Consider the following 9,493-nt stretch of genomic DNA (forward strand, 5'->3'; position numbering starts at 1 on the left):
TTTTTTCCCAATAAAAATGGATGATTTCACAAAAGTGCAAATTTTTAAAGGGAAATATTAAATATTAATGTATAATTTACCTTGAATTCACATTCAGTCTATTCTTAATAACCAGATCATTCTTCAGGAAGGGAGATGCAATGATTCCACTAGGTACAATAGACAAAATTTCATTTAGACCAATTCATTTTGTACAATTGAGAATTTTAATTGTTTGGCATGTTCAAAATTTTCCATTGCTTAAGGCCACAGTTAGAAAGAAGAGCATGAAATTCATTCTTTTTCCTTTTTCATCCCCAAAGAAGGCTATATTCTCGTGGTACATTATAGCGTAAGCAAGCAAGAATAAAAGGAATGAGTATGGAAAACGGTAGTCTCATAATGCTATAAGAATTCATTATTTGTAGCTTTTAAATATGATGTACTTTTCCATAGTAAATTATGATTATTGTGCTAGACTATACCTACCAAAAAAAAATCCAAAATATGGGAACAGTTTAGTTTAACATTTTCCTTTTTTTTTTTTTTTTTGGAAGATTAGCCCTGAACTAACTACTGCCAATCTTCCTCTTTTTGCTGAGGAAGACTGGCCCTGAGCTAACATCCATGCCCATCTTCCTCTACTTTATACGTGGGATGCCTACCACAGCATGGCTTTTGCCAAGCAGTGCCATGTCTGCACCTGGGATCTGAACTGGCACACCCCAGGCCGCTGACAAGTGGAACGTGCGAACTTAACCGCTGTGCCACCAGGCTGGTCCTAGTTTAACATTTTCTGAGTCCTCCTGTTGAATCATAAGCATATGAGCCTCATTAGAAAAAAATGCTGAAGAATTTTTGTGTTATAACTTTTGATTCAAATGAAATTATGTTTGCTTCATTTGTCAAATCTATTTAAACTAAAGTAATTTTTTCACTTTGTTGATTTTGATAGGCTAACATTGGAGAATCAGCATCACAGGATTAAATTCTTCACGTATGATTCAGTAACAGCATATAAAACAGGATACTTCCTACCTATTGTCCAAGTCATACTCCTAATGCATTTTTTAATATAAATCATTTGACTGCCTCTTAGTGTGTCCTACTTCAGCCCCTTTTGCATGTTTTTATTAAATACCACTTTCATTGTCATTTCTGCTCTTCAGAACCATTCATTTACTCATTCAAGCAAGAAACATCTATTAAGTGCCGGCTGTGTGCTAGACATTAAGAGGAATGCTGAGGATCCAAAAACACATATAACACATTTCCTGTTTTTCTGTGCTTGCAGGAAGCAGGTAGAGGGACACAAATAGGTGAGAAATCAGTAGATTAATAAGACAAATGCTATACTCTCCTAGCTAAACCCTATGGGAGAAAAGAGAAGAATGTGGTTGACTTTTCCTAGAGAAGGTATTCTAGAGGACAAAGCATTTCAGCTGAAATTTGAGGGATACATGAGAACTGCATTGAAGTCAAGCAGAATGAGCTTTATAACAGTAGAGGGAGGAAAATGTTAAAAAGCATCAAAAAGAAAATGTATTTTGTTAATTTTAAAATTCTTCACTTAGTTTTTACAGCCCTCAGCAAACTGTTAAAAATTTTTGGAACATTTTTGGTACAGTTAAGTATCTCCTTCCACTTTTCAACACTCCACTTTTGCTCAGATAAGTACTCTTCATTGTGCCCTACATTTGCCACTTCTTATTTTCAGGCTTCACGTACTTGTTTAAGCAAAGCTGCCTTTAACCTACCATCTAATCAAACTTCTTCCTCAGGATAAGCTGGGGACTCACTTTTCCTTTGAAGCCTTCCATACAGAATTGTACCTTCACAGAGCTTCTCTATTTGGGTTCACATTTGCACTCAAGGCAATCACCTCTTAAATTAGCACATAACTAATATTTCTAGTTTTATTTGCAATCATTATTTTTTCTGAATAACTTGGGGAGCACCATAGTTTTGATCTGAATCCTGGGGATTATTCTTTTTAATACATGGCCTTGGGTAAATATTTCCCTTCCTTGTAAAATGGGGATTATAAAACATATCTTGAAGGGTTTTTATGAAGATAAAATTAAAAAGGAATATGTTGAAAAAGTAGTTGGCCATGCAGAGTTGGAATCACCTAGAAACCATGGGAAATACAGGTGGATAATCTTTATATATATAAATAAATCTATACGAAAATGGGTAGAAAGGTGATCAAAATAAGACATTCCAAGACAATACAGTGAAACAATAGATATTCTTTTTATAGAATATGTTGACTATTTCAGTGACATAGGGAACATAGAGGGGATATAGGTGAAGAATTAATTCAGAGAATTTCTAGCAGCTTAGCAATTACAGGTAAAAGACTTGTGCAAAGTGAGATAGGCTGTATGCTCTAGCACCAGAGTATTTTCTTTGTGTCAGGCCTGGGTATAACCTCTCCAGTGTATACATCATCCAATCCTTACAATGATCCTATCTTATTATCACTACCACTTTATACCTAAGGTAACTGAGGCACAGAAAAGTTGAGTGACTTGCTCAAGGTCATGCATTTAGCATACAGTAGTACCAGGATCCAAACCAGAAGCTATTCTCTTAACTCTACAACATACCTACAACCACCCCTTGCAGACATAGTGTTCATTTAGGACAAGGTAGTTTTTGAGTATTAAGAATCTTGAAGGGTTTGGAAATTTGAATTCTACCTCATTAAAGTCCCATATTATGAGCCTCCCAGTATAGTGGGTATAATATTATTGCCAATCCAAATAGGCTCTGTGAAGCCTAGGATAAGCTGTATTCAAAGTCCAAGCACATTGAGGATGTTAAGGATAATGGAATGGGGTTCTAGTAAGAATGATATTAACATTAGTAGACCAGAGCCCTAGGAATTTCTGAACCCTGCTACCTCTTCTTCCAATAAAGTCCCTGTGGTAGACACATAAAAAAGGAGGGAAGGCCACACAAAAATAATACATATTAACTAGGATTTAGTCTTAAATTCCAGTGAAGACTTCCAGTGAGTGAGGCTTGAACACATGAAGAGTTCCATTTTCCTAAGTTTCATAGGCATTAATTCCTTAAAACCTAAGCAGTCTGGAATATCTACTCTGGTTCTTCCATCAGTGTCCAGCTTGAGATTGGAAACCAAACACTCTCCTGGGGTTCCAGCCTCATGTTGATGAAAATAATCCATAACCAATCTATAAATGAAAATTTAAGTGAGTTTATTCTGAGCTAAAATGTGAGGACCATGGCCCAGGACCTTTCTTCCTGAAGGAAGAAAGGGCTCCAAAGAAGTGGGGTGTACAGAGTGATTATACACCCCCAAACAGGATGTTTCACATATGATTGAAATGTCCTTTTTACAATAGTCCCGAGACTGCTCTGTCGGCACAGCGATTGATGGACACAGCAGGTAGGTCTGCTGTCTCAGTGGACACAGCACAGTGGCAGGTCTTTTGTCTCGTCTCAAGCTGGGTGGTCACAGGTGAGCTGGGTGGTCAAAGGTGAGCACAGCCATCAGTTCCTAGCCGAAGGAAAGATGTTTATCCTTAAGAAAATGCCAATGTGGGGGGAAGTTGCACCTTTATCTTAAGGCCATTTGTCCTTGCCATAGTAAATGTTTAAAGCAGATATACAATGCATGCTCAATGGCCATGTCAGGCCCTTTTGAAAAAACAAAGTCAGGCCGAATTAGGTCAACTTTCATGGTAAGGAAAGTTGACAAATAGAAATGGCAAGCAATAGGATATATTGGAGTATATGAGGAAGCCATTTGCTACTAGTAGGTGCTAAAATGACTATCTTTATTGATAATTAGATCACTAGTCATTAATAAATTATTAATGTCTGCATTGTGTCTACTCAGGCGAGCTGCATATAAAGTAGCCATCCTGCTCCTTTGTCTCATCTATCACATACAAGCAATCATTAAATTTTGCCTATTCTACCTCCTCAATATCCCTCACGTCTGTTCATTTCTTGACTTCACCAATGTCATAATATCTCATTTCACATACCTGTCATCTCTCATCTGTTTAACTGTGAAAACTTCTTAACTGGTTTCCCTGAATTTCATATTGCATACCTCCAATCCACTCTCTGCTTTTCATCTAGAATTCTATAAATACAGCAGTGTGTGTGTGTATAAATTCAAGTGTGTTCATATCATTGTCATTACCCACTAGATTAAGTCAAACTCCTAGCCTAGCACAGCAAGGCATAACATGGCCTGCTGACATCTCTGGCTTCATCACCACCAACCTCACCCATTGTAGCTATTGAGATCTAAGTGTGATCCAGGTTCACAGTTCTTTCACTACTGAAGAGATTCACATGCATCTCCTTGTGCCTAAAATACCCTGGCCTCATGGCTCCCACTTCTAATTTCTATTTATTCTTCAGGACTTGGTTTTGTAGTTATCTCTAAACATGGGTGAGAGTGAGATTCTCTTCCTTCAAGCTTTCATACCTTGTGCTGGCCTCATCATAGCTCTTGTCACACAAGATCATAATTTCATCCTTGCTGTAGGTCTGTCCAGTTACATCAGCATAGTTCAAAGTATGGTCCAAAGACCACCTTCCTCTGAGCCATTTAGGAATTTTGTTAAAATTGTAGATCCTAATATGCCACTCTAAGTCTACTGAATCAGAATATCTGAGAATGAAGTCCAGGGTCCCATATTTAAACACATTGCTCAGATGTTTCTGAAGTCTACTGAATTTGGAGAACCATTATAGTAGGCTCTAGGTCCTTTTGAAGACAGAGTGACTTGGCTATTTTTTTACATACATCTCTTTATGCCTAGCACAGTGCCTGGCATGGTAGGTAGGCAAGAGAGAATTATGAATGTTTTATCCATTTTCATCTTATTGTTCAATACAAAAAAAATATGGTCTTCGTAACTCAGCCAAGACTCAACCCAGATTTGCTTGGTTAACTAAAAGTATTAAAACAATGTAAGATTTACACACTTATCACCAAACTGTTTAACCAAGTGTTTCTAATTTACCGATTATTTTCTTTTCCTTATGTTTCTATTTAAGCTTTATTTCTAATTATTACTTAACATGAGTGAAATTTTAAACAAATTCTGATTTTTCTTTCTAGAATTATTTTCTACACTTTGTTGATGAAAATCTGGGGCTCTAGGAAAGAGACAAAGTTTCAAAGATGCATTGTAACATCAATGTCTCTCCATTATTATTAGGTTTTATATTTCTAAATGAAATTTAAAAGTAAATTTTAAACTTTTAGTTAAAAAAATCTATAAATAATATTTTATATCTAATTGAAAGTTGAAATATAAGCTATATAATTATTTAACTCAATAGTTTCACAAAAAACAGGACAAAACAAAAGAATCACTTCAAGAAGTGCCTATATTCCTGGTCCTCTCTTCATTTAAAGGGTCAAAAGAAATTGACCTCTGTAAGTTTTCACACAATTACTTATATAGTGGTAAAGTGATGAATATAACAAGAATTCAACCAGCAGAAAAAGACAGCTGGCCCACCTGCCCTGACCCCAGATCAAGCACTGTATGACTGGTTCTGGCCAATAGTTTGAGAGTGCAACTGCTTACGTCACTTCTGGGCCAAAACACAGAAGACCAACTGTGTGATCTCTAGGTGATATCTTCTGCTGCAACTGTTGAGAGGGAAGAACCACAAGATGGACATATCTGGATGACTGAGCCACTGCATGGAGGCCAGATGCCCTGGAGTCACCTGATTTCTATTAGACTTCATATGAATGAGAAATAAATCTTTGTGTTGTTTGGCTATTGAGATTTTAGGATTAATTTGTTACCACAGCCCTGACTAGCCCATCCTGACTAATATAGCAGGAAGCTTTTTACTAACAGAAGAGGTGGGAGCATGGCATGTCACAAGAGTCCTGGAGGCAGGCCCTACATTAGTGAATGTGTGAGTGAAACATGGAGATGACTTAAGCAGAGCAAAGAAATCAATCATGTTTGAATGCTACCTCAGTTGGTCAATAGCAGATATTTAGATTTATCCAGTGTTGAAAGACTTAAGTAGAAAGAATTAGCTTTTGGATCAACTGACTTATGGTGCTGCTGTGTGTTTTAATCCTCCCTTCACAATTGGGGTATCACGACCCAGTTATATTTGCTTCCAAACAGAATTCCTTACTTCAGACACAGTTATAATCCTTACAAGAGGGTGTGTTGGGAGTGTCTATGGTAAGCCTGGCAACTCTTTTTAATTAAAAATTCTCCAGATTGGGGCCCGCCCAGTGGCTGAGTGGTTGAGTTCAAGCACTCTGCTTTGGCGGCCCAGGGTTTCGCCAGTTCAGATCCTGGGCGCAGACATGGCTCCACTTGTCAGGCCATGCTGGGATGGCATCCCACATGCCACAACTGAGGGGACCCACAACCAAAATATACAACTGTGTACCGGGTGGCTTTGGGGAGAAAAAGGAAAAAAAAATCTAAAAAAAAGATTCTCCACATTGTGTGGGAGTAAGCACAAGAAAGTTGTCTTTTTGAAGTTAGTGAAACTGTTGGTTCCATAGGAATGATATTTCTTGTTGTTATAGTCATCATACCAACTCTCATTTGTATAATTTTTACGTAAGGAGATTACAAAGTGTTAATACTTCTGCATGTGGTCCTTGTGACAACTCTGTGGAATGAGCAGGGAAGGGATTATTATCAACATTTGGAGGCCAAGGAAACAGGCCTAGACTAAGTAAGTCCTTTGTTCTTAACAAGGAAGTGTCAAGACTGATACTCAAAATTCTGACTTCAAGGCCGTCACTCTTAAGGTGTTGAGGTCTACCTACTGACCCCTTTGCATTTCTGATGAAAACCATAGGCTCTACACAGCAAAATTTTTGTGGAATTACAAAACAGTCATTAATTCTATAATTAAATGAAAGCCAGAATGACTCAAAAGAGGATACATGGCTCACAAGATTCAGTGAAAGTGCTCAGTACCTCGGAGAGTGTAGATCATCAATAAATGTTGGGCAAAGTGGTAAGGCAGCTCTGCAAAGCAGATCTATCTCTGAAACACGAGGTTAAATGAGGGGAGGAGTCTTCCTCATCTATGATAGATTGAAAACGACCCTACAATACAACTTTCTTCATTTTATCTACTCCAGTATCATTGAAAAGAATAACAGCAATCTCATTCTGATTATAAGTTAGAAGTTCTTTATTTTCTTTTTACAATGCACAAGCTCCATGAAAGTCATCACCATTGATCATCTGACACTTATATGTTTTACTATCTCCAGTTGTAATCAGCATGCTGACTTCAATAACAGATAGTAATAGGATCTTGTTAAATGGCTGTTTAAAGCTTTACATTTTTTGATTGATGATTTTGCTTATTGCTATTATTTTGAAATACTTGTAACACTTTATTAGATTTTTTTGTCTTATCATTGACCTCTCTTGCTATGGATAAGCTCTAAATCAAAAGCAGACAGACATATAGGCTGTATCATCTGTATCATGTTTAGAAATGCCCAGTTCTCTTATATTAATATGTTATTCTCTACGACCCAAATTTCATGCTACAAACTTTTTTTTTTTTTTTTTTGCCATTTCCTGGACACAAACAATTTTACATTTTATCTACGTAGCAAATCTTGCCTTTCTTTTGTCAAGAGTAGGGCCTCCAGGTATTTTTTAATTATTTACAGTTTATTTCTATCTTTGTTTGATCCTAGTATATTTATAAAGTAGTTGCAGAATTCCAGTGAGAAACAAGTGTACCAGTTAGAGTATTGTGTTTATGTACAGGTCTTTTTATTTTTAGATTTACAGCATCCAGTCAAATCGCTGTTTTCCAAAGTTACTTAGGTCAGCTTCTCTCTTCCCCATCCCCTCCTGTGTGCTCATGTTATTCATTCACGATACAGTTCAATTCAATTATCACAGATTGCTTTCTATCTTGGATTCCCTCTCTATCTTGGTTGATTAAAAGAATTTTACATACAGCAAAATTTACTCTTTGTGGAATACAGTTCCATGAAGGTTGAAAAATGTATGGAGTTATATATCCACCATGACAGTTCCTTAAAGAGCAGTTCCATCATCCTCAAAATTCCCTCGTGCTCCCCCTTTGTAGTTTACTTCTTCCTCCCACTCCCCAAACTCCTAGCAACCACTCTATAGTTTTGTCTTTTCTAGAATGTCATATAAATGAAACCGTACATTATGTGGACTTTCACTTAGAAAAATGCATTTAAGATTCATCCGTGTTGTTTCTTGAAGTAACAGTTTATTCCTCTTTAATTCTGAGTAGTATTTTATTGCATGGATATAACATAGTTTATTTATCTTTCACCCATTAAAGGACATTTGGGTTGTTTCTGGTTTTTGGTGCTTATGGATAAAGCTACTATAAATGTTCACACAGATTTTTGCATGAATGTAAATTTTCATTTTACTTGGGTAAATACCTAGAAGTGGTGTTGCTGGCTTATAGGACAGGTGAACATTTATCTTTATAAGAAACTTCCACATTGTTTTCCAAAGTGGAAACCAACCAAAGTGGCTGGACCATTTTTCATACCCACTAGCAGCATATGACAGTGACACTTACTCTGCATTCTCTCCAACACTTAGTATTGTCAGGGTTTTTTTTTTCTTCCTTGCCATTCTAATAGGTATGTAGTGGTCAAGGATTTTAATCGATTATATCTATTTTTTTCTGTGATCATATTGGGGTAAATTCCTCCTTAATACATGCCTCATCTTTCTGGTGGTTAAATATGTTTAGAAAGATTTTCTGTGCTTTTCTTTGCCCATTTATGTTTTATAAGTGTAACCTGGCTAGCCTGTGGCAAGTTATCACATGTAAATAGAATCCACTAGCTTGAGAATATAGAATCATGCCTCTGATAAATGAAGATGATATGAGGATTAAATGTGAAAAAGAATGTGAAAACTGTAAATTGTGAAGGGTTACACAAATAAATGATTATTATTCCAATTGGTCATTCTATCTTAATGCCCTTATGTCAGCTGGCTGAGAGCCTGGTTGAATTAGTCAACCAGAAGGATAAGGATAAGTATTTTAAACATCTAGCATTCTATGTTTGAGAACCTCCTGTGTCAGAATTTCCTGGAGTGTGACAGACAATACACCAAATGGACAATGGTTAGACTATATATAAAATTAGAACTCTGACCCACAATATGTAGCAACAAGCCCAGGAAGCCAACCTAGAGTACCTAGAGTAACTAGTCCAGGAAATGAGACTACTACCTGTATCAAACATTCCAGGAAGCCAAGGAATATCCCCTTAACAACTGGACCCAAGTAGCTCCAACTCGATTGATAACTGACAGCATCCCTAATTTTTGCCCCTACTTCCAATTTAGGACCAACTAGAGAAAGCCAAATATGTACCTCTAACCATTCAGATAGCATGCCCCATTTCTACTTAGCTTGCCTGCCCCTTCCTCATGCCAACAGCCTCCAATCATGGCATGATATCTTAATCTGTTCTGGCTGCTATAACAAAAAT

The sequence above is a fragment of the Equus przewalskii genome, chromosome 8 (assembly GCF_037783145.1).
Source record: "Equus przewalskii isolate Varuska chromosome 8, EquPr2, whole genome shotgun sequence".
Lineage (NCBI taxonomy): Eukaryota > Metazoa > Chordata > Mammalia > Perissodactyla > Equidae > Equus > Equus przewalskii.